Below are 26,102 nucleotides of genomic sequence, written 5' to 3' on the forward strand. Positions count from 1 at the left end.
AGATATGGAGTTCCTAGAGCCATCGTCTCCGATCAAGGGACACATTTCTGTAATCGCACCATCGAGGCTCTGATGAAGAAATATGGTGTTCACCATAGAGTATCTACCCCGTACCACCCTCAGTCTAATGGCCAAGCGGAAATTTCTAACTGCGAAATCAAGGCAATATTAGAGAAGATAGTTAATCCGTCAAGGAAGGATTGGAGCAAGAGACTCGGTGATGTATTATGGGCCTACAGAACTGCTTTTAAGACGCCTATTGGAATGTCGCCTTACAGGCTTGTGTTTGGCAAGATGTGCCACTTACCCGTGGGTATTGAGCACAAGGCGTACTGGGCAGTAAAAGAGTTGAACATGAAGCCTTCAGCTTGTGAAGAAGAAAGAAAATTACAGTTACAAGAACTGGAAGAGCTGAGGCTGGAGTCGTATGAGTCTGCCATGTGGTACAAGGAAAGGACGAAGTTGTGGCATTACAAAAATCTTCGGGTCAAGGAACTCCATGTGGGACAGAAGGTGCTCCTTTTCCAATCCCGGCTCAAGTTGATGCCAGGGAAGTTGAAGTTAAAGTGGATCGGTCCATATACCATCGTCGGCCTCCGCGCAAACGGAGCATTAGAAATCCAGGGAAGTGCCTCTAACTCGGTCCCTTTTCTTGTTAATGGTCATAGAGTGAAAGTCTATAGGGATAATTCTGAGCTGTGTGTAGTGGAGGAAGTTCCACTACGCGCACTCTCTACTATCGCCTAGACAGACTAGGAGGTATTCTCGATGAATTCCTGGGTCAGGTAAATAGGTTGACATTTTTGAAAATATGTACTGAACCAGGGAATCTCGGGGATACTCAAAAGGAATGTGTAAATAGTTTAACTGCTTTTCAAACTAAGGAAAATCCAAAAAAATGTATATACAATTTAAATCTCCCAAAAATATTTTTGAAGCACCAGACTCCGAAAGGAACCGATGCCTTATATTCTAACCTTGACTTAGGAGTCTGGCGCCTTCATTATTTTTTTTATATATGGTCATGGTCAGGGAAGTCTGCTAGGGAAGGAGAGCCTGGAGGAAGAAGTCAAGGAGAGCCTGGAGAAAGAGGTCAAGGAGGGATGGAGATAATTTGAATTTCAAAATTTAGCCGATATTTATGGGAGGTATACGGTTGCTTACATCACGCCTGCAACCGCACCATCTTTTCATCAGAAAAGGCAAACCATCGCTTCTCTCTCCAATAATCTGAGTCAACGAAAAAACTACATTTCCTCTCCCTTCTCTCTACTTTCGATCTCTCTCTAGAACACAAACCCTAACCAAATTCTACCAAGTTTCCTTTTAATTTCAGATCTACAAAAATGGATTCAACCCAGGCCACCGGAAGTTCGCAGCCAACGGTGTATGACGCAGCCCTACTAGCAGAGTTGACGCAGAAATTGGGGAGCGTCGAAAAAGCGAAGGAAGTGTACGCATTGTTCTCCGCTAGCCTAATGACATCCGCGGCGGCCATACCATCACTGATAATTCCGGCGGATTCGGCGGCGCAACCAGCAGTTTTCCAAGAAGAAGGGCCTCGAGACTCTGGATCTCAACATGCAGAAACCGCTTCACGGGAGGCGGATAAAGAAGAGGCGGTGCACAAATGGCCGGAGGATGGTGGGCAGACGAACGGCGGAACAGAGGTGGAAACCGAACAACAAGGTGACGGAAACCCTAATTCTGAGGGTAAGAAAGATGCTGAGGGGGAAACCCCTGTTGTGGAAAGTATTGTTGAGGGGGAAACCCTTGTTGTGGTAGAAGTTGCGGAGGGGGAAACCCCTGTTCAAGAAATCGATGGCTGAGGGGGAAACCCCTATGGAAACTGGGGATGAAATCCCTACGGATTTTAGGGGTGCGACCCCTGAACCCATGGAAGAGGGGGCAACCCCAAGTGATGTCACGGGGGAAACCCCCGTTTATATTGAGGGGGCAACCCCGATGGTGGATGATGTGGGGGAAACCCCGGAAAAATTTGTGGAAGAAACAGATCTACATGTTACTGGAGTACCGGAGCCCGTTGAGGAAGGGCTGAATTTGATCGTGAACCTGGTGGATGACCAGGAAGAGGATGAACCCCAAGTGGACAAGAGGACAGAGAGGAGATGAGCCAGGAGGAGTCTACTCGACGAAGTTGATGACTTAGTTCCAGATGCTGAGGAGGCAGAGGAACGTCGCCTGGTCAAGGAGAGAGCGAGAAAAGGAAAGGCAGCGGCGACCATGTCTACACGGTCAAGGAAAGCTCCCTCCATCCAGGAGGTTGAGGAGACCCTTTCCCCAGTGACCGAAGATCCCTCTGCCGAGGAACAAGATAAGCCTACCCATGAATCCGACTCTGAACTTAGGATATCTGAAGAGGAATTTGTCCCGGGACGACCAGAGATTTGGCTGACTAAGGAACTGCTAGAGTCGATGAAGCAGTTCGACGATCAGAAACGAGCCACAGTGTACAAGGAACGATGCAGTGCAGGAAAAATGGCTAGTTCTGGGAAGCAGTACAGCTCCAAAGATCTTCGGATGATCGCATGCGATGAAGATTTCTGCGCATATATCTATTCAATAGGGTTCGAGTGGTTGCTAAAGCACAGCCAGGAGAGAGTGCCGGTGGACCTAGCAAGGGAATTTTTCTCCACGTTCCGATTGAAGAACACCACTGATCTTGACACGGACTCCATAACTTTCAGGCTTTTTAATGAAGAACACGAGATGGGCATCCGGGAATGGTCCTTGAAAATGGGGTTGTTCACCCAGGCTGAGGATGATGAAGGAATATGGAACGAGAGGATGATCGGTGTGCCGAAGAATACGCCGGGTTTTAAAGTGCAAGCAGCATGAGAACTGATCACCCACTCCAAGGCAGGGACATTCAAGTCAAGCTACTCCAAGTCTTCTCACATCGAAGACAAAATCCTCCGTTTTGCTCAGACGTTTATTAGCTACAACTTAATGGGAACTACTAATTCAGCTCTTACAACTACCGACCTTTACTTCACTTGGTGCATGGCAAAGGGCGTTAAGGTATATCTGGGTTATTGGCTGGCTCAAGCATGTCATCAAATGACCAGCAACCCTGCTCGACATATGTATACCTGCCACCTTCTAGGCGCCTACCTCCAGCGGAACGTTGAAATGAAGATAGCCAAAGCCGCACCTTTAGTCGTAATGTGCGAACCCCCTGAGGTTTTCAGTGTTGAATACTTTTTCAATAAGGGGTTGCTTCAAGCGCACGGAAAACAGACCTTCTTCTACACGGTAGGAGAAAAGGTGAAGGCGGAGACAGAGGAGGTTGCGGAGGCCATGCCGAGTGAAGAAGTTGAAGAGCTGCGGAAGGATGTTCAGGATGTGAGAAAAGAGATGCAGGTAATGCGGAAGGAAATGGTGAAGGAACTTGGGGGGATAAGAAAAGAATTGAACGGGAGCCGGGAAGAGGTGAAGACCCTGAGGGGCAATATTGCAGATTTGGCGGTGAAATCCGCCAAACAGAACGAGCGCATGACGGAGGCGGTGGACCTTGTAATGAAGATGATGAAATGGTTGCAGAAGACACTCCCCTTGACCCAGTCGAAGGTAACTCCTGGGTCCAGCAGTGAAGTCAAGCAACCCGTCCAGAGCAGCCCCTCCGTCCAGCGACCACCGCAACCGCTCAAGCAGATGGTCTCCCCACCCGTCCCCAAGCAAGTGTCAATCTCAACAAAATCAAAGTCTCTGATGAAGAAGCCAGTATCCGACCAGCCAGAACAGGAAGAAGTGGAGCCGGAGCAGCCGGCGAAAAAGAAAGTGAAGATGACCCGACCCGGAATCCCACCCTAGTCTGGCTCTCGAGGGAGCCAGCCCCAGAAGTGAATCACCCCCATGACCAAGTAACTTTTATTTTTTGCTTTCAGTTATCTGTCTTTGTATTTGTTGTCCATTTGTTAAATGCTATATATTTTGTTGTGTCTTCTCCCACTTAGCCCAATGCTTGGTCTAAGTGTGAGAAGTTTATATTTTCTGTTTTGTTGAGTCTTCTCCCACTTAGCCCGTTGTTCAGTCTAAGTGTGAGAAGTTTTTAATTTCATAAACTGTTGTTGTGTGTTGCATTGATCTCTCTGTTTCCCCCCTTCACGACGATGGCTTGGGGACAAGCTTGAGTGAAGTGGGAGGGGGAGAGGAGTCAATGCATGTAATCGTCAGCATGATAAGAGTCTTTAGGTCTAGTTTTTTATTTGTGTCGCATGAGCCAGTGAATATAATACGGCATGATCTCCTTAGTCAAAGTAATTGAAAATAGGAGGTATTTCAACTTAGAAGCCTTTTCCGACAAGTCAATCTGAATGAAGCAAGAACGATAGAGGATGCCTTTACTTACTTAGTTGTGAAGCCCTACTATAAAAGCGAGTTATAAGCCTTAAATAACTTCGAGCTAACACATGTAAAGGGGCCGCCACTGAATGCTTAGGGAGAAGAGTCATGAAAAGAAAAAAAAGGGGGGGGGGGAATTGGGTTATGAAGGTATAAGCTGGACGAAGTCCAGGGTAAGGAGTTATAAGATGGACGAAGTCCAGAGAAAAAAAAAGAGAAAAAAGGAAAAAAGGAGAAAAGGAAAAAAAATGAAAATAAAAAAAGAAGGAGGTATAAGCTGGACGAAGTCCAGGGGGAAGTTGTTTAAGGGCAGGAACAATAATAACCTGACCCAGGAAAAGAAGAGAAAACTCTCATAACCCGACGCTTCAGTGGTGTGGCAATAACTTAAGAGAGAATCGATCCTAACATCCCTGGTGAGGAATGAGTGATCGAGTGAATCCAACAATTGGGTAAGTTAGAGGCTATCTTGACGAACTGACAGATTGGCTAGGTAGAGGAAGGAAAAGGGCCTATTTGGAGGAGTGCAGCCTGCTGGATTGACCTTAATCTTGTGGGGACGGTTGCCTAAAAGTTGAAGCTAGCTCATGCATATGTGTTTATGTGTTTATGTGTTTTTCTTTAAGTGTTTTAGTTTCAAGTTGTGTCTAGGTCTAGGAGTCTGTCTAGAGTCTAAAGAGTCGGTCAGGGGATAACCTTGCTTTGAAATTCGCCTTATTCTTTTTCTTGTATTTATACTTGAGGACAAGTATGGTTTAAGTGTGAGCAGTTTGATCAGGAGAAGCTGGAGGAAACGGACTAGCGAAGGAATGAAGGAAAAGTGAGCAGAATTGAAGGAAAAGGAGGCTAGAAGAAGGGAGTCAATAGCTGAGGGCAACAAAGACTATCTATACCTCGCTGGGCCCCACTTCAACGCCTATAGATGGGACACACACGATATACGATTTTTTGCTCTTAGCTCACACACAACACACACACTTGGGAAATGGGAGTTCTGCGGTAGTTTAGGGTTTTAAGGGTCTCATCTTCAGAGGAAGTCCGTCGTAACACTGTCCGCGTGAGGGCGAAGATACAATCTATTTACTTTCGGTTCTTTTGCACTTTATTTCGTTCGAACTTCACTTTTGGAAGTCGATTTGGTTGTTGCTGTTACTGATTATCTATGCATTCCTTTAGTTTATGTTATATTTCTGTTATCTTATGTTGATCTACGTTGATCCTGTTGTTTGAAGTTTTATTTCGGCAAGTTGCATGTTAATCTCTGTTTTTGTCACTTTGGTGCTTGATCTGGGGAATTTGGCGGTAGATCTGTGGTGTTGTTGTTGATCGGAGGTTGTTTGGTGATTTTGTAGTTATGGAATGTTTTTTGCCGGAGTTTGTGTCGGATGCTTGGATCCGGAGTGGATTTAGCATCCGAGGTTGGATCTGAACAGGGGAAGTCGAGTTGTGCATGGATTTTGAGTTTTCTGTTTACTCTCTGTTTTACTTCGTCTAGTAGCCGTAGATCTGCTTAGTTCGTAATTGTTTTTTTCGTCACTAAAATCCAGTCTGCTCTGTTTTCCGATTACGCTTTGTACCTGTTTCTTCTGAGTTTTTGTGAAATTTGAATTGAAGAAGATGATGTCGCTGTTAGTTAGTACTTTAGTTAGTTGTTTTCCCAGCTTTTCGTCCGTACTTGCTTTTTCAGTCATGGTCCCCACCGTCAGTTTATTTCCCAGGTCTAGGTAATTTAGAATAGTTTCTTGGATCTAGTGATTGTCTCGATTTCAGTTTACATGCATGATTTCTGTTCTGCCTAGATCTAGCTGTTAGCGTAGTAGATTTCAATTCCAAAGTCTAATTTCCTCAACCCAAAAAAATGCGTGGCAGCAGCCAACCCAAAAATAATTTCCAAATCCTTGAGCATGTTCATTACGCATCCATCTCTGTGGGATCGATCCCTACTTCCCTGTGCTAAGTTTTAGTATATGTGGTTGAGGGTTTTTGAAGAAGTATTTTGTGTGTCCGACGACCGAGATTTTCCAACGACCAGTGAGCTCCTAGACCTTGTGATCTAGTGGATTTGCTGGACCTAGGAATCTTGTTATTCTTTTCTGCTTTTCTGTGCACACAGTCTGAACAACCGATCTTCATTGGGTTAGAATTTATCTTCACTATTTGAAAATTTTATGTCTTGTGCATAGCACGGGTGATAACACTACTTAGATAGTAAAAACACACATTTTAGATAGTCAAACTGAAAAATATTAAATCTACCATAGTACTCCTACAATTACCCAAAGTCATTAGTGGATACAAGCCAAGTCTATCAATGCGGATAAATAAAGAGAAATAACAAAAATCTCCCAAAGGTCATTAGTGTCTGTTACAAAAAAAGACCATGATGGAGCAAAAAGTGCCATAAATTCATATGACTACCTATATTTGGCGAGGGCACGCAACACATATGCAAGACGATCCTCTTCCCGCATGCTAAGGTGATGCACTATTTTTTAGCACTAAATAAACCTGCAAGTATACAGAGTATATATAGTATAGCCAAAGGTCAGTACCGGGATATCGAACACGGGGAAGGCAAACACAAAGTGTCTATCCTCTACTAAGACTCAATTACTATTTGGAAGAACAGAAGGTTTGTGAAAACTTTTGAAAACACAAAATATTTGAAAACAATTAACAACTAAATGCAAGCAAACCACAGAGACAATCGATAGAGATAAGGGAATTCCAGGGATGTGCGTTCACAGTTATGGTTATACAAATTCCAAACTACAATACCCTAGCACAATTATTACTTTGATAGGACGAGTCACCTAGCTTATGCTCATGCGATGCAAACGTTGATTACAAAATTAGGGTTGTCAATCCTAACACGTAACTCCATAAAGCTCCTAAGACCCTTGAAAAGTCCTCGCTCTCAATTAACAGTGTTGTTTTAAGGAAAGCTAACTGTAGCGTCTACTAAGTGGATCTAACTCGCTAGAACTCTGTCACAGTTATGAAGCAAGTTATATTAAATCATACACAATTGTGTCACTCAATCATGCAGCATCAAGACTAACTTAGGGAAGAACCAAAGTAAAAACAAAACGGATATGAAATAGAAAATTGGAATTGTTTAACCAAAGTCGTTACTAACACATCCCTAGAATCTTATGAGTTTAGTTACACATAATGAAATAAGCTAAACACATAGATTGAAGGGAAGACAATTTGAACATAAAACTAAAGTAAATAAAACTCGTAGGTTGAATCCTTGTCATTCTCGATGTTCTTGAAATCCTTCTCCAACTCCTTGCACAAGTGAAGTACTCTAGCTCTTGATATCTATGAATTATTTTGCAAGTAGAAGCTCTCTATTTTTTATGAAGCTTGAGGTCTTATTTATAGGGGAAAGCCAATCCTTGTTGTATAAGGAAAAGATCTTCAAAATATGGTAAATCTTGGAGCAAATCTAGGGCATCTCGGATTCGCCCCCTTTCTCCGGCGGGCCGCCGCACCTTGGCCGGCGGTCGCCGTGTTGGAGTCCAGAGAGTCTGTCTCTTCGGCGGCGGACCGCCGCACGACTTCCGTCGGTCGCCGGCGAGACTTCTCTTCCAAGCATATTTTTCTGAAGCGGACCGCTGCATTGATCTGCCCGCCGTACGCCGGCGGTCGCCGCACACATCCGCGGCGGTCGCCGGTCGCCGTCTAACTCTAGATTTCCAGACTTTGCGTTTTGGCTCCCTTTTTCGGATCAATTATGCACATTTCTCACAAAACACGTCAAAATACCAAAATAGACAAAATATGCAAATAATGCACGTGTAGAGTGACTTTGACATAAAAAAACGGACCAAATAACGACCTTAAAATAGTGCAAAATCCGAGCGTATCATAAGGAAGAAGTCGAGGTGCTCCACCTTCACTAGAATGATTTCTCCACCATCAAACTTCAGATCCTTAGTTAGGCTGGGAGACGACCGAGTAGCTCGTATGCTTCCTTCCTTGCTTTGCTCAAGTCAAACTCATACCCGATGCAAAGAGACAGAGATTCCAGTCGAGGGTTTGTGTTGTCATGCAGCTTCTCCAGTAGATTCATTAGCCCATCAACGCCTTAAAATGACTTTCCCCTTCTTCCCTCCACCATTCAAATAATTATTATTCGGGCTACCCTGGCGGTTGTTGTCAACTTGACCATCAGATGTGTGTGGTGTGTTAAATGGATCGCCTTCAACCACATCCTCCAAATTAACGGGTGGAGCAAGCTGCCTGATTCAAAGTGGCGACGTCGCTTGTATAGTCCATTCACAACATCCATATAATCTTCAGAAACTGTTACAACAACACTGTCCTTCCCAAATATAATCGGCCAATGCTTCCAATTGGGTCAGCTCTTGTTTCTCATGAAACGAGCATTTGGATCAGCCTACAACCGAAACAGAACAAAGTATATTTTCGCCATCAGTTTAGTCAATTGTAAAACTATTTGTCTTCTGCATACATGCCAATGAATGAAAAAAAAAGATCGAACAAAATACCTTCACAATATGCGACCACTAGTCGTCGTCGCAATCAATTTTGTAGTCTCCATGAGGATTGTATCTTACCCCACTAAGGCTCAGAATTCCTCCGAATGAAATATACACCTTTCCCACACAGTGATTTTGGAGACGATGTGCGGGGTACCCTTTATATCAGTGGCTGGGAAAACCCTTCTCAAGGCATCTTCTAGCCTGTCAAGATAACCAGCCCGAAATCCATTGTCTGATTTCCACCCAGTGGTACACAAGTCCCTCAGTGCCACAACTAGTATTTCCTCCTCACGGTCCGACCATGTCCGACGGGTTCTTTCACCATTATGTCTTCGGACACTGCCTAGGTAAGCATTCACTACTTGAGCCAAACAAGAAATCGATAAATAAGTTTAATCTAAGACACATGGGGGTACAAGATAACACAAGTACAACGAGTTCCAAAAGTAAACAAAAATTCCATACCTTGTTCGGTTGAGAGTCGCCGGATGTGAATCTGGAATGTTTGGGTCTGACATGGTGCTAGAGAGGAAGATGTTTAAAGAAGAAAATGAAAGAACAACATGAACGGGCCGCACAAATGAAGGAACAAAACACAAATTTCAAATAAGCATTGATAATCTCAACAGAACTCTACCAAAAAAAGACCATTCAGTATCGTTTGGGTAACATAATGCATGATTTAGAGATAAAATTGAGCACAATATAACACAAATCAACACTGATAGTGTGATGAACACTGAGAAAATAAGCATTCGAGGTAGAATCGAGATAGAACAAACCCTGGTAGTGGTAGGTCATCGGTGACCACTCTCTGTGGTCAAATGCATGAAGGATTTTGGTTTTGAAATGAGGCGTGCAGGTTAAAAAAACCGACACATTAGTGGAGTATTTATAGGGCTGGGTATTCAGTCGGTTAACCGACCAAAAAATTGAACCAAAAAAATAAACGGAACTGGGACCGAAAAGTGTTCGGTTAGAACGTTTATAATCGGTCGGTTAATCGGTTATTCAAAAAAACCAAAATAAAAAAATAAAATTTATTTAAACTAATTTGAATATATTTTTTAAGCTTTTAGTTGGTAGACTACATAATCCAAATAAAAAAATTTCAAGCTTTAGCTACCCATTTATCACAATTTATAACAATTTCTTCTTCCCTCATTAGTTTCAGAATCGATGTGGGGCAAATACATTTCCACTTTTGCTTATCCTATTCTAATTCTCATCTTTAGTCTCTAGTCGATATTTGATGTAGGCATGTAACATATAGCAATTAGCAATTGAAGTCATATGTGGCTGAACTTACACTAAATTCATTATCACAATTTATATTATAATTTTCAAATATTCGAACTCAAAAAGATAGTTTAAGTGCTATAAAAATAAATATTATCTTTGCTTCATCAACATTGGGCACTTTTTTTTTAAAAATTAACTCCTACATGGAGGAAGTTACAAATAAACTCCTAAGAAAGGAGGAAATTACAACTGGTGTCAAGAGGGCTCGAACTTGGCACCTCATACATTGATGTCTAAGCTCCTTGCCGCTAGGACAAAGGCTCTGGACCATCAACATTGGGCACTTTGCAAACAATATAATGCAAAAATTAAATATTTTTGGTACTTTTTATATATGACGTTGAATTATTTTTATAGTATTTAATTATATTTTTATTAATTTTTGTTAATTCGGTTTTTTGTTCGGTTATCGGTTATAACTGATAACCGAATGATATCTTAAACCAGAGCCCATACCGAACCGAAACAGATGATTTTTCGGTTATCGATTAATCGATAACCGACTTTATTGGTTAATCGATAACCGAAGTTTATTGTAGGGGTTCGGGGATAACAATGGAAGTTCAATAAATGTAGAAGGGCATGCGTGTAAATTGAGTTCTTTTATACTCCCCCGTCCGCGAATAGGAGTCTCGGTTCACTTTTACCATAAATGGTAATAGGACCCACCTTCCACTATCTCATTCCACTCACATTTCATTTAAAAGTAATATATACAAGTAGGACCCTCATTCCACTAACTTTTTTCCGTTTTCTTAACATTTCTTAAAATCCGTGCATACATGAAATGAGACTCCTAATGCCAAACGGAGGAAGTATTTGACTAAGACCAAACCAAACAACATATGCTTTACATATCCGGGTACGAAACCAACTCACCAAACATCTGATAATAAAATTCGAATCAAAATTAGCCCACACCATATTTGTTACTGATGGCACGCACTGTAGATAAATGGAAATCGACAAACCAAATGCCTTATTAAGGAGTTTGCCCCAATTTATGTTAGAGCATCCACAACAGTAGACTAACACCCACCCTAGTCACCAGCTAGTGTGGTGATAGTCCACTGATGTGTTAGGCGAACGGGACGGACGAGCGCCCGACGGATGAGAGGTCGGGCGTGGACATTAGGCGCTAGCTATTGTTCGCCGCCTATTATGCGGCGAGCAATCGACTAACACCCCATAATTAATATATATACGGCTCGTTGCACTTCATTTCATTCGCACCACTTGTTTTAACGAATACTCCCTCCGTCTCCGAATAGGAGTCCCGTTTTTTCATTTTAGTCCGTCCGCGAATAAGAGTCTCGGTTCACTTTTACCATAAATGTTAATAGGGTCCCACCTTCCACTAACTCATTCCACTCACATCTCATTTAAAACTAATATATACAAGTGGGACCCCTATTTCAATAACTTTTTTCCACCCACTTTTTCTTATCATTTCTTAAAACTGTGCCGCCCAAAAATGGGACTCCTAATGGTGGACGGAGAGAGTATCTTTTCCTCCTCTATCATTATCTATAGATAAAGATGGCTTATGATGGTGATGATGATCCAATGCAGCGAATTGACGACGAGTTGTGGGCCCGGGCATTTGTAGAGATAGATCGGTTGGTGCAACAGCACGTACGCCAACAGATGCAGTTGGCCTATGGAGGCGCGACTGACATGTTCGTCGCGTACCTTCACATCGGCGAAACGACTGCCCGCGAGTGTGATGAATTTTTGTAGGGGCATCATCCACATATTAAGGGTACTTATCTTCGAAAGCCTACCCCTCACGACTGCCAATGTCTGATGAACTTGCACGGAAGGTATCACGGTTTTTCCGGAATGTTGGACAGTATAGATTGTATGCGTCGGGAGTGGAGGAACTGCCCCGCCACTTGGAAAGGGATGTACACGACCGGCTTCAAAGGCAAGAACCCTGCGATGATCCTCGAAGTCGTTGCTGATTACCGGGTATGGATTTGGCATGCATATTTTGGGGTTGTCGGTTCGAACAATGACATCAACGTCCTACAACCGTTGCCCCTTTTCAATGAGCAGTGCCTTGGCGTGGGTTCGACCATCAGTTTCGTCGCCAACGACAACCAGCATGAAGAAGAGCGTGAGTGTAAGGAGAGTGCAGTGCAAAATTAAAACTAGACTTCTCAGATCCAGAGAATCCGCTATATCGCAGGGTCTAGGAACTCAAGGAATCCTCAAAACCTTAGTCGTTGGTGCACAAATCTTACCCCTTGCCTTTTCAAAACCCTCAACCCGCTATGCTAAAAAGATTAGTACAGGGAAGCAAGGATCGAATCCCACAGAGATGGAGGCGTAAGTAAACATGTTAGGAGACCTGGACACTGTTTTTGGCTGCTGCCACATATTTTTGGGGTTGAGATTTAACTACTAGACTGGGGAAACAAAATGTTCTATCCTAACAGCTAGATCTAGGCAGGAATAACGGAACATGCATGACAAAAAACAAGACTTACTCGAATTTACCCAGAGCGGAAACAACTACTAGACCCGGTAAATGATTTTCTAAAACTAACCTAGATAGAGGAAAGATAAATCGTAGGACCATTTTCCAAAATAGCAGAGTACGAATGAAAAGTTGCAGATTAACTAACTAAAGGCTTAACCAACAGTGACTTCATCTTCTCAAAAACCTTGATCACGAAATGCAGAGGAAATACAGAGCAAAACACAAAACGAAACAGAGCAAGCTAGATTAAACCGATTACTACAATTAACTACTGAAATTTAAACAGATCTACTATCCCTAGACGAAGTAAATAAGGAAACAGAAATTAAACATCAAGACCATGCAAACAGGAACAGATCCAAACTCTGAACGCTTCATCCACTCCGAATCCAAGCCATCCACAACATACCACAGCAAATTCCACCTCCGATCACACAGATTCAACCAGATTTAACCGATCTACTACAATCTCCACACAATTCAACTTCCAACTCAGATCAATCGCAAAAACATCCAAAGTAAACAGAAGATGCAGCGATAACATGAAACAAAACCATAGCAGTAAATTCCATAGCAAAAGAGCGCAATATCCAACAGAAATTTAACAGCTTGCGTAACACCTTTTTGGCTTCACTGACTCTCAACTGGGTGAAATCGCCTCCAGATGATGAATTCGCCAGATCCTTGGTTTCCTTGTTCATCCCCTCATAGAAAGTGTGGTGCACCTCTATCTCCTTCATGCGATGGTTGGGGCATGACTCCAGAAGACTCATGTACTTCTCCCAGTACTCGCTCAGGGTTTCATCATATTCTTGCCTTATGCACGATATTTTCCTCTTCAATGCACTTGTCTTTGAAGACGGGAAAAACTCGGCTAGGAAAACTGACTTGAAATCGGTACATGATAGAGTCGGCTGGCAGGCGCATGAACCAAGTGTTGGCCTCTCCCTTTAGGACAAAAGGTAGGGCCTTCAGTCTGTAGTCGTCCTCGCTTGCTCCTGCTGGCCGCCTCTGCGCCTTACAGATTTTGCAGAACTCATTTAAGAATTCGTATGGTCCCTCGTAACTCTTCCCACAGTACGTCAGTAGGATTGCAATCACGTGGGGTTTCACATCACAGGCGGTCTGGCCTGGGGTGACCACTATGGCTTGTGGGGGATCTCCGTCGGCGTGTGCGGTAAGTGTTGCGAGCTCGGGATCGTCCTCACCTTGGTCAGCCATTCTCACTAGTGTTCTTACTGGTTGGGGTGAGAGTTCCGAGAGTTGGTACTCTAGATCTTCTTTCTCCTCGTCGCTGCTCGTGCCTAGGTCGGACAGTGCTGTCGACAGGCCAGAACGAGTGGTAACGAGTATTGTTCCTCGGGGAAGTATCCTTGGTCTCCACTGGCCAGGAGCCGAGCCACTTCTCATAAACTGAAAACAAAAAGAAAAGGAAAATTATAAACAGTATGTACACCAAAAAGATCACACACAATAACAGGTATGAACGCCATCCATCCCCGGCAACAGCGCCATTTTGAAAGTGCCTTCTGGTCTGGTCTTTATATTCGGTTTTCGTATGTAATTTGGAGTATATCCAACTGATCAGGAAGAGATTCCCGACCCAGCTGAGTCGTTGGTACGACAACCGGGACCTGGCTTCAAACAAGTTTCCTCAACCCACTTCTACTAATTAGTATAGTGGAGGTAAGGGTTGAATCCCACAAGGATGGACACGTTTAGATAACTGCGGTGACTTTCATGGGGTTTTTTTTTTTTTTGGGGGGGGGGGGGGGGTTTCCTACTGCCTTCAGGGTTTGCTACACACGGTCACTTTGCCCTAGACATCATGTGGTAGCCTCTCTTCTTTTTTCAGTGTTTAGTGGAAAGCAGTACCACTTTGGGGCTTCTAACTCACCTTTTAAGAGGGCTTTCGTGTCTGACCTAAGGGATGGGTTTTTCCTTCATACTTGCATCATCTATACTGACTAGGGGTTACTGGAGGGGGTGGTTTCTGTTTTCCGGCATGCCTTATCTCCCTCAATTCCCCTCACCGTCAGTTCGAGGCAGTTGAGTTTTAAGCCCATTCATAAAAAAAACATAACACATAATTCCTAGACCTAAACAAACCATAAAAAAAAAAACTAACATGCACTGACTCAAATAACATATATATACATGTCATACTGGCCATTTGCTCCCCCCTCTCACTTCACAAGTGTCTGCCCCAGATACAGGCTGTGAAGTGAAAATTGGGAATGGCTAGTATGACAGACACACATTTACAACAAACACATATTATATCTAAAAACTTCTCACACTTAGACTATGAAATAGGCTAAGTGGGAGAGTTTCAGATATATACCTAGATTTATAAAACAAAGCAGAATATTTTACCAACATGTTATATAAACATATAAACTCCTCACACTTAGACTACGCAGTAGGCTAAGTGTGAGTCAACATGCTTATGACAGAACACCAAAAACATAATAAAAACACATGCACCGAAGTAGCAAACCCTTTACTTCTCACACTTAGACTATTAAATAGGCTAAGTGTTATGAATGGGGTTTGCTTACAATTAATACACATAATTGTACCTATTTAACAAAAGTAAGAAACAGAACTAAAAGAAAACTTAATAATTAAAAAGAAAACTAACTGGTCAGTTTGGGGGGGGGGTCGATCAGACGTTCCTCCTGCTCCTCCTTGGCGCAGGGGTCTGTGCAGGTGGGTCCTTTGGTTCTTCTTCAGTGGGTTCCGGTTGGTTGTCATCTTCTTCCTCTTGTTCATCACCTTCTTTTTCCTCAGGTCCGGTGGTTTCTTCTTCCTGTCCTCCATGTCCGCTTGTTCCAGCTCCAGTGCTTGCCTTTCCTCTTGCCAATTCCTTTAGGATGCTCTCCATTAGGGTTGTCAGCTTCGCCATCTCTGCCCGCGATTGTCTATTCTCCTCTGCCAGCTCAGTTACTGCCCTCTCTAGATTTTCTTGCCTCAGCCTTTGCGTTTGGTCGATCTGCCCAGCTTGCCCCTCCTGGCCTTGTTGTGCCCTTCCCCCAGGGGCTTCTCCCATTGGGTAGAACTGGGGTACTCCTTCTCTGTAGTATACCAAGTTGGTGCGGACGAAGAAGGGTATATCGAACAGGCCAGGAGCGTCGACCATGTACATCGAAGATAGGTCTTCTGCCTCTGTTATGATGATGTTGTTGCGCACAAAAGCTCCTAGTATGTGGCAGAGGGACAAGTTTCTGGCTGGGTAGGTGGCTATCAGGTGGCATTGGTAGGCTGTCCAAAATCCTAAATGCAGTTTTCTTCCACGATTAGCGCACCATACCAAGTACAATTCGGTCATGGACGCTCTGGCAGCTGAATTACTCTGCCCCAGCAGGTTATAGCCTAAGTAGAGTTGCACCAATCTCAGCATGGAATTGTTGAAGTGGGTGGATCTGGATTTAGTGGAGGCGAACTGGCCAGCATCGGGGTGGGTTAGCTCCTCCCAGGCTTCCTGGGGCTTAAATTCTATGTGTCTCCTCGGTACCCCCCTCTCACGGCTTCTCCAGTCCGGTCCTATAGCCTCTTCCAGGCTACACATACCCAGTCGCACAGTCCACTCTATCAGACTCATGGACAGTTCTCCTTCGAATATTCTGAAGGAAATTGACACCTCGTCTAGGTCCGTAGTGACTTGGAACCTAAACGTGGTGAAGAACTCCTTTGCTAATCTCACAGATATTTTCGGGTCCCTATTCTCTAACAGCCATTCAAAACCCAATGCTTCCATACTGGCCAGGAAGGAATCACGAACAGATAACTCATCCAAAGAGGGTATGTGGAGTACCTTTCCGCATTTGACCTACTTGCTACTGTCTTCCTTGTCGTCAAATGCGTCTTGAAGCTTTTTGGTGTCGTAGTGCTTCATGTCCTCCATAAGCTCATCAGTGAGCTCTACCCTCCACCGTCGGTACACGATCCTCTCTACCGGAGGGTAGACTAGTTCAAGGTGGTTGTCGGGGAGCTGTTGCTCATGGTATTCTTCTCCCTCTAGAGAAATATCACTCTCCGAGTGAGATTCCTCGCTGGAAGTGTAGTCGCTGTCGCTTACTCTCCCTCTCTCTTCCGGCTCTCTGATCACTATGCTGGCATTGGCAGTGCGCTGTTTCTTCACGGCTTGTTTCTTCTTGACAGGGGCTTTCCCCTTTCTCTTCCTTTCCTGGATGTACTTAGCTTCTTCGATTTCCATTGCCTCTGCTTCTTCGTCGGCTTTTGTTGAAACGTCCTCCTGGGTGGTAGGTTCGGTCACCGCACGGGTACTAGTATCACTTCTCGTCGCCTCCTCCCGACCTACTGACTCTGATGCGAGGTCCAGACCCTCAGCCACCTTGTCAGTATTCTCCTTCTGGACAGTTGGCGTTGATGATACTGTCCCTGTTGCCATTTGGGTGTCCTCCTGGCTAGCTTTCGAGGGCTCCTCCCCAGGTTTTGTAGGAGTAGTCTTCTCGTCTTCGCTCGAAACCTCCACTGCATCTGTTGCTGTGTTTGCTCCTGCCTTGTTGGACTTCCACTTTCCTAAGCATCTCTGTGACACTCTTTGGGGTTTCTGCCTCTCTGCCTTGGGGTCGTTTTTCAACACTAGCCTCCTCTTTACTGGATTTGGTTTAGCTACCACTGAGGCTTCCTCTTGATGTGTGTCTAGCTCTTGCCTCTCCCCCTCAAGTTGTTCAGCTTTTTCCGGTTGTTCTTCTGTCCTCTCCTCCACTGATTGGTGGACTACGCCTTCCGTCTCTTCTGCTTCCGTGGTTGTTTCCCCCCTCCCTACTGCCTGGGATGCGAGGTCCAGTACCTCAGTCACCCCTTCAGGGTTTACCACGATCCTATCTCCCTTGCCCAAAACCGCTTGGAATTCATCATCCGTCATCAACCCTTGCTTTCTGGCCATTTCGTTCAGGTCTATCTCCTCCCGCTCTGCTTCATCGGTTGTGGCTTCAGTGGCCATTATCTCCTCTGCTTCACCCCTCTCGCTCTCGCTTGCTCTCCCTCCACTCTCCTTTTCCTCTGTTTCTCCCCAGTTGGGATCTTGATAGGCGGAAAGAGGGCTAACGTCGAGCGGTTCTGCTTGTGCAGTTACTGTTGGGGAGGTCTTTTCAGATGTCGGATGTGAGGTTTTTGGGGTGGTGGTGGGTGGGGTTACTGTGGTTGCTGTTGGGGTAGGGTTTGGTATCGCCGGCATTCCTCCGGTCAGGCTAAATCCGGCCAGGGTCGCTGTCCAATCTTTGTTGGGGTCTTGTTGCCTTAGATACGCTGCCAGTGCGTCTAAAGGAAACATTGTCAGGATTTGTGTCGTCGGCGTTGGCTGTGATCGTTGTGGACTTGGCGGCTACGATTCGTCTGCCGTTCGGACTTCTGACGGGACTTCGCCGGTGGTAGATGCTGGGTTGTTGGTTGCCTTTCTCTTTGCCATGGCTGTACCGGTGGTGGTTCTCTTTTTCCGGTAGTGGTTCACGGTAGTTTTCGTAGTGGGTGGTAGTTTTCGGAGTGGGATGGCGGTTGTGGGTGAGAGAATGCAGGTAAGGGTTTGTAAAGTGAAGGGGAGTAGGCGGTTGGGTGTTTTATAGAGGGGTGGGTAGCTGAGGGTTTTGACCGGTGGTAGGCGGTTGCCAGGTTGCGACGCTTCGTGTGGAAGGCGGTTGGGAGTTCTCGCATCTGATTGGACGTCTCCTGTCACGTCCCTGCTCCACGCGCCCTCTCAGTCTCTGCACTCGCCTGCAAAGCTGCAACACGCACCAAAATTCAAATTTTACTCATCTCCCCCTTCTCAATTAGCTAGAAATAGAAATAAAGCAAATAAATGGCTCTTTAATATAATTCAGAGTTTCACCCAAGTGGTATCCTCGTGGTCAGTACGAACTCCAAATTAATATTTAAGATCCGAAAAATCTTTTTGGGGTTTTTCTTTCTTAACTTAAGTTAAATTACTAGTTATTCACAATATTTACATCATTACTAAGGGTATTTAAAGTTTTACCTGGTCAATAAGCGCAAATCATATTACGTTGACCAGGTGGAACTCTAAACCCCTTTTCTACTAGTCATTTAGACGCTATTAAAGTGTAGTGGAATTTCTTCCAGTACACACATCTCTTCATTTTCCCTATATATTTTTAATCTATGTCCATTAACGACAAAAGGTTCAGAGTTAGGGATACTCCCTGAAATCTCGACCGCTCCATTAGCACGTAGTGCAGTGATAATGTAAGGTCCTGCCCATTTGGACTTGAGCTTCCCAGGCATTAGCTTCAATCTTGACTGGAAGAGTAGTACTTTCTGACCAACTTGGAGATCCTTGGTTCTCAGATTTTTGTCGTGCCACATCTTTGTTTTCTCCTTGTACCACATGGCTGAGTCGAACGACTCCAATCTGAGTTCTTCCAGCTCTTATAGTTGTAGCTTCCTTTCCTCTTCACAGGCCTTAGCATCCACGTTAACCTGCTGAACTGCCCAGTATGCTCGGTGTTCAATTCCTACTGGCAAGTGACACATCTTCCCAAAGACGATGCGATAGGGGGACATCCCGATAGGAGTTTTGTAGGCTGTGCTATATGCCCACAGAGCATCCTCCAACCTTGTGCTCCAATCTTTTCTGGAGGGGTTGACTGTCTTCTCTAAAATGCTCTTTATTTCCCTGTTTGAGATCTCTGCTTGGCCGTTGGCTTGAGGGTGGTAAGGACTGGATAGGCGGTGATGAACTTCGTACGTCTTCATCAATGCTTCGACCGTTCGGCTGCAGAAGTGAGTCCCTTGATCGGAGATGATTGCCCTTGGTACTCCAAATCGGCTGAATATATGACTCTTGAGGAACTTGGTGACTTCCTTAGATTCACAAGTGCTTGTGGCTTTAGCTTCTATCCACTTTGATACGTAGTCAACTGCCACTAGGATGTAGGAGTTCCCATAAGATGAGGGAAAAGGACCCATGAAGTCCATACCCCAGATGTTGAACACCTCACAAACAATTACTGGAACTTGCGGTATTTCGTCCCTAGCGGAGATCCCACCGGTCAGTTGGCAACGGTCACAGCCCTTGCAGAATTCGTATGCATCTCTATTCAGGGTTGGCCAGTAAAATCCGCTATCTAGCACCTTCCTGGCAGTCTTCCTTGGCCGGAAAATGTCCTCCACATGCCAAGGAGTGGCAGTGTGTTAGTACATCCCGTTGCTCCCAGTCAGGAACACATCTCCTAATGACCTGATCGGTTCCTGCCTTCCACAAGTATGGGTCGTCCCATAAATAATACTTTGCTTCGCTCTTGATCTTCATCCTCTGAGCCTTTGTCACGTTTGGCACCATTGGTAGCTCTCCCGTTACTAGGTAGTTGGCCAAGTCCGCATACCAGGGTTCCTGTCCTACTTTCTCCTTGCCCTTGATTGTTACATCCTGCCCAGTAAGTCTCATCACTTCTTCCCAATCGATCTTCCTTGCGGAGAAAATCACTTCACACAAATGTTCTTCCGGGAATCGATCTCTCACATCCTCACTATTCCCTTCTTGTATTATTCTGCTCAAGTGGTCCGCCACTTTGTTTTCAACCCCCTTTTTGTCTTCTACCTCCCAATCGAATTCTTGTAAAAGCAGCACCCATCTGATCAGTCGGGGTTTTGACTCCTTCTTCGCAATGAGATACTTAATCGCCGCATGATCAGTATAGACGATGACTCTGGATCCCAGTAGGTACTGCCTGAACTTTTCGAATAAATAGACAACCGCCAACATCTCCTTCTCGGTGGTGTCATAATTTCGTTGGGCTTGATTCAAGGTCTTAGATGCATAGAATATCGCGTACCTTTTCCCATCGATCTTCTGACCCAGTACGGCCCCCACTGCGTAGTCACTAGCATCGCACATCACCTCGAAGGGGTGATCCCAGTTAGGAGCCTGAATAATCGGTGCAGAAATCAATTTTTCCTTAAGGAGGTTGAAAGCAGCCTTGCAATGCTCGTCGAAAACGAACTCCACCTCGTTCTGGAGAAGTCTGGTAAGGGGTTGGGCAATCTTGGCGAAATCCTTGATAAATCTCCGATAAAATCCAGCATGGCCAAGAAAACCTCTTATTTCTTTCTGATCAGTAGGGAAGGGTAGTTTGGATATGACATCCACTTTAGCTTGATCCACCTGGATCCCCTTTTCTGACACCACGTGTCCTAAGACAATTCCTTCTGTAACCATAAAGTGACATTTCTCAAAATTTAAAACCAGACTCTTTGTTTGGCACCTTTCTAGTACCACATCCAAATGTTGCAAGCACGAGTCGAAAGAGTCTCCATAGACAGTGAAATCATCCATAAAGATCTCTATACAATCTTCAATCAAATCTGAGAATATGCTCATCATGCACCGTTGGAAAGTACCAGGGGCGTTGCATAGGCCAAATGGCATACGCCTATACGCATAGGTTCCAAATGGACAGGTGAACGTGGTCTTATCCTGGTCCTCCGGGTTCACGTAAATTTGAAAGTAGCCACTGTACCCATCCAAAAAGCAGAAGTACTTCCTCCCAGCCAGTCGCTCCAACATTTGATCGATGAATGGCAGGGGAAAATGGTCCTTCCTGGTTGCAGTGTTCAGCTTTCGGTAATCTATACACATTCGCCAACCAGTAACTAGTCTGGTGGGCACTAGCTCATTCCTCTCATTCTTAACCACCTGGATCCCTGATTTCTTGGGGACCATATGGATTGGGCTGACCCATTCACTATCTAGTACCGAGTATATAATGCCCAGTGAGAGTAACTTCAAGATCTCCTTCAGTATCTCTTCCCGCATGTTTGGGTTCACCTTTCTTTGAGAATCTCTATGCGCCTTGGCTCCATCCTCCAGCCTAATGTGGTGCATGCAGACGTCCGGGCTTATACCTACCAGGTCGGTAAGGCTCCATCCAATAGCCTTCTTGTTTTTGCTCAGCACAGTTAGTAGTCTTGCCTCTTGCTCTTCAGTCGGCCCGCTATTGATGATTACAGGGAACGAGTCTTCCTCCCCAAGGTAGGCATACTTAAGGTTCGCTGGCAACTTTTTCAACTCCACTTGCGTGGGTAGTGTGTCTGTGGGTAGAGGGTTCTTCTTTGAATCCTCCTCTTGCTCTTGTTCAGCATCTGATTTTTCCTCCATACTGGCCGGTAGCACGGCCCCTACGGATCCTGCTAGTTCTGACTTCTGACAAAATTCTGTAATTGCTTCTTCGATCTCCTCGTCAGTCAACCCTCGGCTACTGATCAGATCACACCATGCAGCTGCTCCACATCAGCCTGGGCATACACATCCAAGGCTTGGAGCTTTTCCTGCAATAATTCGGTCTCAAGAAATTCTTGGACTAAGGGGTCAATTACATCAACATAACATAGATTTTCAGAATCTATTGGTTTTTTCATGGCTTCATTGATGTCAAAGACAAATTTCTCACCATTAAAGTCAATGCAGATTGTCCCCTCAGCCATATCCACAATTGTCTTAGCTGTTCTTAAAAATGGTCTTCCTAACAATATCCCGCTAGACTCTCTAGCTTCTGGTTCACTCATTTTTATGACATAAAAATCAGCGGGATAAGTAAAGCTTTGTATCCTGACCAACACATTTTCTAACACACCCTCAGGATTTATACATGACCTATCAGCCAGTTGGATCAACACCCTAGTATTTGACAATTTTACCCCCTTTAACCGATTATAAATGGATAACGGAATGACATTGATAGATGCTCCTAAATCACACATTGCATGCTCGATTTTCACATCTCCAATTGTTATGGGTAAAGTAAACATACCTGGGTCGGCTCTCTTGGGTGGTAGTTTCTCCTGTACAATGGCTGACGCTATTCCTTCCACCATGATTTTTTCATCCTCCTGGGCCTTTCCGGCTATAAACTCCTTTATAAACTTCCCCAGAGGGGGCAGTCTCACGGCTTGGAGGAATGGTATGGTGACATCCAGCTTTCCAAAGATCGACATGAAATCCACAGGGTTTTCCTTCTTCCTCTTCGTCACAAACCGATATGGAAACGGTTTTTCTCCTTTAGCCTCTCCAGTTAGTCCTTGTGGACTTTCCCTTGGTGTCTCCTGGGTTTGAGGTTCCGATGTGGGCATTGCTCCTTCCGGTTGCTCATTTCCAGGTTGTGTTTCTCCCTCCTTTCCTTCCGCAGTAGGCTTCTCGTTTAGAAAGAACGGATCCTCCATCTGAGGCAGAGGCCTCTTGAGTTCTTCCGCTGAGATGGTGTCGCTCAGCACCCTTTCCTTACTAGATTCCCCAATAGGGTTCTGGAGTTGAGGTCCATTATAGGTTGTTCCGGACCGCAGTGTAATCTTACTCACATTTGCCTTTTCAGGTACATGGACTGTAGATGGGAGTTTCCCTGAGTTGCCTTTCATTTCGCCCACCGAGTTAGCGAGCTGGGCCAACTGCCTGTTAATCATATCCATATTTGCCCTATGCTCCTTCTGACCACTTTGCATTCCCTGCATTGTTTCGTTACTGGACTGCAAGTCATTTTTAATGCTTTGCTGCGAGGCAAGCATCTCTCCCATCATGTCCTCCATGGACCTCCTCGACCTGTTTGGGTGATGGAATTGTTTCGAGCCTTGGTGTTGGTTATACTGGGGTGGTGGGTTTGACTGGTAGCCCGAGAAATTTTGTTGGTTTTGGTTCTGTGGGTACTGATTATACTGGGCAGGAGGGTTGTACTGGTCGTGGTTGTTCTGGTACTGATTTTGGTTTTGGTTGTGGCTGTTATGTTGAGGCCCTGGGTTAAATTGGTTCTGGTTTTGGTTCTGGTTGTTTCGCTGATGGGGTGGCACATAGGCAGGGTTCGGGTTCTGGTTTTGAGGGTTTTGGTTCTGAGGATGCTGATTTCTTCCTGCCCAGTTAGACTGGTAGTCAGGGTTTGTTGGACCACGGTTGGAATTTTGGTTCGGGTGGGGGTTGGGTTGATTTGGAGCCTGATTTTGGTTCTGATTCTGATTTCCATTTCCCCATCGGAAATTTTGGTGGTCCCTCCACGATGCATCCCTCTGCCTACCCGGAATTCAATTGCCGTTGGAATTGTAGTATCCTGCGGCATTTGCTTGCTCCACATCTGGCGAGTTGTCCGGCTGATCATATGGTAGTTCTGGGGCCTCTTTGCCTCCAGTCGGAGAAGGTGGTGGAGTGTTCTGCTTGATTGCAGTCAGAAATTCCTTCTTCAATTCCTCCATCTTCAAATCCATCCGCTCCTCCTGGTCAGTAGCCGAAGCACTTGCTACCCTTTCTGTGTTGTACCCATCCCTTGCATTGTCGTACGTCTTCTTCGCATTTAACAGCTTGCGTAACACCTTTTTGGCTTCACTGACTCTCAACTGGGTGAAATCGCCTCCAGATGATGAATTCGCCAGATCCTTGGTTTCCTTGTTCATCCCCTCATAGAAAGTGTGGTGCACCTCTATCTCCTTCATGCGATGGTTGGGGCATGACTCCAGAAGACTCATGTACTTCTCCCAGTACTCGCTCAGGGTTTCATCATATTCTTGCCTTATGCACGATATTTTCCTCTTCAATGCACTCGGCTAGGAAAACTGACTTGAAATCGGTACATGATAGAGTCGGCTGGCAGGCGCATGAACCAAGTGTTGGCCTCTCCCTTTAGGACAAAAGGTAGGGCCTTCAGTCTGTAGTCGTCCTCGCTTGCTCCTGCTGGCCGCCTCTGCGCCTTACAGATTTTGCAGAACTCATTTAAGAATTCGTATGGTCCCTCGTAACTCTTCCCACAGTACGTCGGTAGGATTGCAATCACGTGGGGTTTCACATCACAGGCCAGACGGGGTGACCACTATGGCTTGTGGGGGATCTCCGTCGGCGTGTGTGGTAAGTGTTGCGAGCTCGGGATCGTCCTCACCTTGGTCAGCCATTCTCACTAGTGTTCTTACTGGTTGGGGTGAGAGTTCCGGGAGTTGGTACTCTAGATCTTCTTTCTCCTCGTCGCTGCTCGAGCCTAGGTCGGACAGTGCTGTCGACAGGCCAGAACGAGTGGTAACGAGTATTGTTCCTCGGGGAAGTATCCTTGGTCTCCACTGGCCAGGAGCCGAGCCACTTCTCATAAACTGAAAACAAAAAGAAAAGGAAAATTATAAACAGTATGTACACCAAAAAGATCACACACAATAACAGGTATGAACGCCATCCATCCCCGGCAACGGCGCCATTTTGAAAGTGCCTTCTGGTCTGGTCTTTATATTCGGTTTTCGTATGTAATTTGGAGTGTATCCAACTGATCAGGAAGAGATTCCCGACCCAGCTGAGTCGTTGGTACGACAACCGGGACCTGGCTTCAAACAAGTTTCCTCAACCCACTTCTACTGATTAGTATAGTGGAGGTAAGGGTCGAATCCCACAAGGATGGACATGTTTAGATAACTGCGGTGACTTTCATGGGTGTTTTTTTTTTGGTTAGCTACCACGCTTGGGTTGAGATTTTACCTAGGCAAGAAATAAAGGTGGTACTCTTCTCACTAGTAGGCGTGAAAATAACAGGCATGTGATGGTGTTCGTGAAAATAGGGGACAAGGTGTCTCAAAGGCATATGAAAAGTAGACAGTTACTAAAAGAGGAAATCTAGACAACAAGGTATATCTGGTGGCTGGGTGGCTCTCTGACAGGTCTGGACAGTACAACTGAAAAGTAGGGAACAAAAGCAAAAGTAACTTAAAAGTAAAGTGGTTCAAACTAAAGTTGATTTTGACGTTTTCTTCTTCACCAAGCATTAACAAAAATCAGATGAACTCAAACACCATAACTAAACTCAGATTCATAACCTCAAACTTACGATCCATTGATTAAAATGCTCAAACTTAAAATAAACGGTGAAACTGCAATTTTACTTCTACTGACTAACATGCAAGACGGTGATTATAATACAACACGAAGACTCAAGCACGAAGATTAGACTAGAACATAACTACAACTTCAGATCGACAACTCCAGATAAGAAAACACTTAGAAATTAAAAGCAAGATCTAACTTTCCTAAGCAGAATTAAGCAAACTCGAACCAAAGCGACATACGAAATAGAAACTTCATAATTAAAACGTTAGAACTTCACAAAGTACTTCAAAAGGCAACAGCGATGAGTGTTTGCAACAAAACCAACGACGAAAACCAGTAAAGATTAAACAAGAAAGCAAAATAACGATTGTTTGGCCACTCCGGGCGATGATACTGCTATACTACTACAGCAACTGGCTGGAACGGTGGATCGATGACTTCTCCGGCAGACTCTTGGACGTCAAGTGACCATAGCTGTGGCGAGGAACGAGAGGTTGGACAATGCTGAAGGACTGATCTTCTAGAGAGAATTCTACTAAGTGTGTTTGAGAACCGAGAACCAAAGGCCGAACTGTTTCTCTCTCTCCAAGTGGCTTCTTTTATAGGGAGGCTTGCCCTT

At 44.9% G+C, this 26,102-nt stretch overlaps 1 pseudogene; it reads left to right on the forward strand.

Moving 5' to 3' along the window:
• Positions 1-1,346: 1,346 nt before the first annotated feature.
• On the forward strand, positions 1,347-12,332 carry LOC125189865 (uncharacterized; annotated as a pseudogene).
• The last annotated feature ends 13,770 nt before the right edge of the window (positions 12,333-26,102 follow it).

Source organism: Salvia hispanica, chromosome 5 (genome assembly GCF_029641045.1).
Source record: "Salvia hispanica isolate PSC_SH4W2 chromosome 5, Shi_PSC_v1, whole genome shotgun sequence".
Taxonomy (NCBI): Eukaryota; Viridiplantae; Streptophyta; class Magnoliopsida; order Lamiales; family Lamiaceae; genus Salvia; species Salvia hispanica.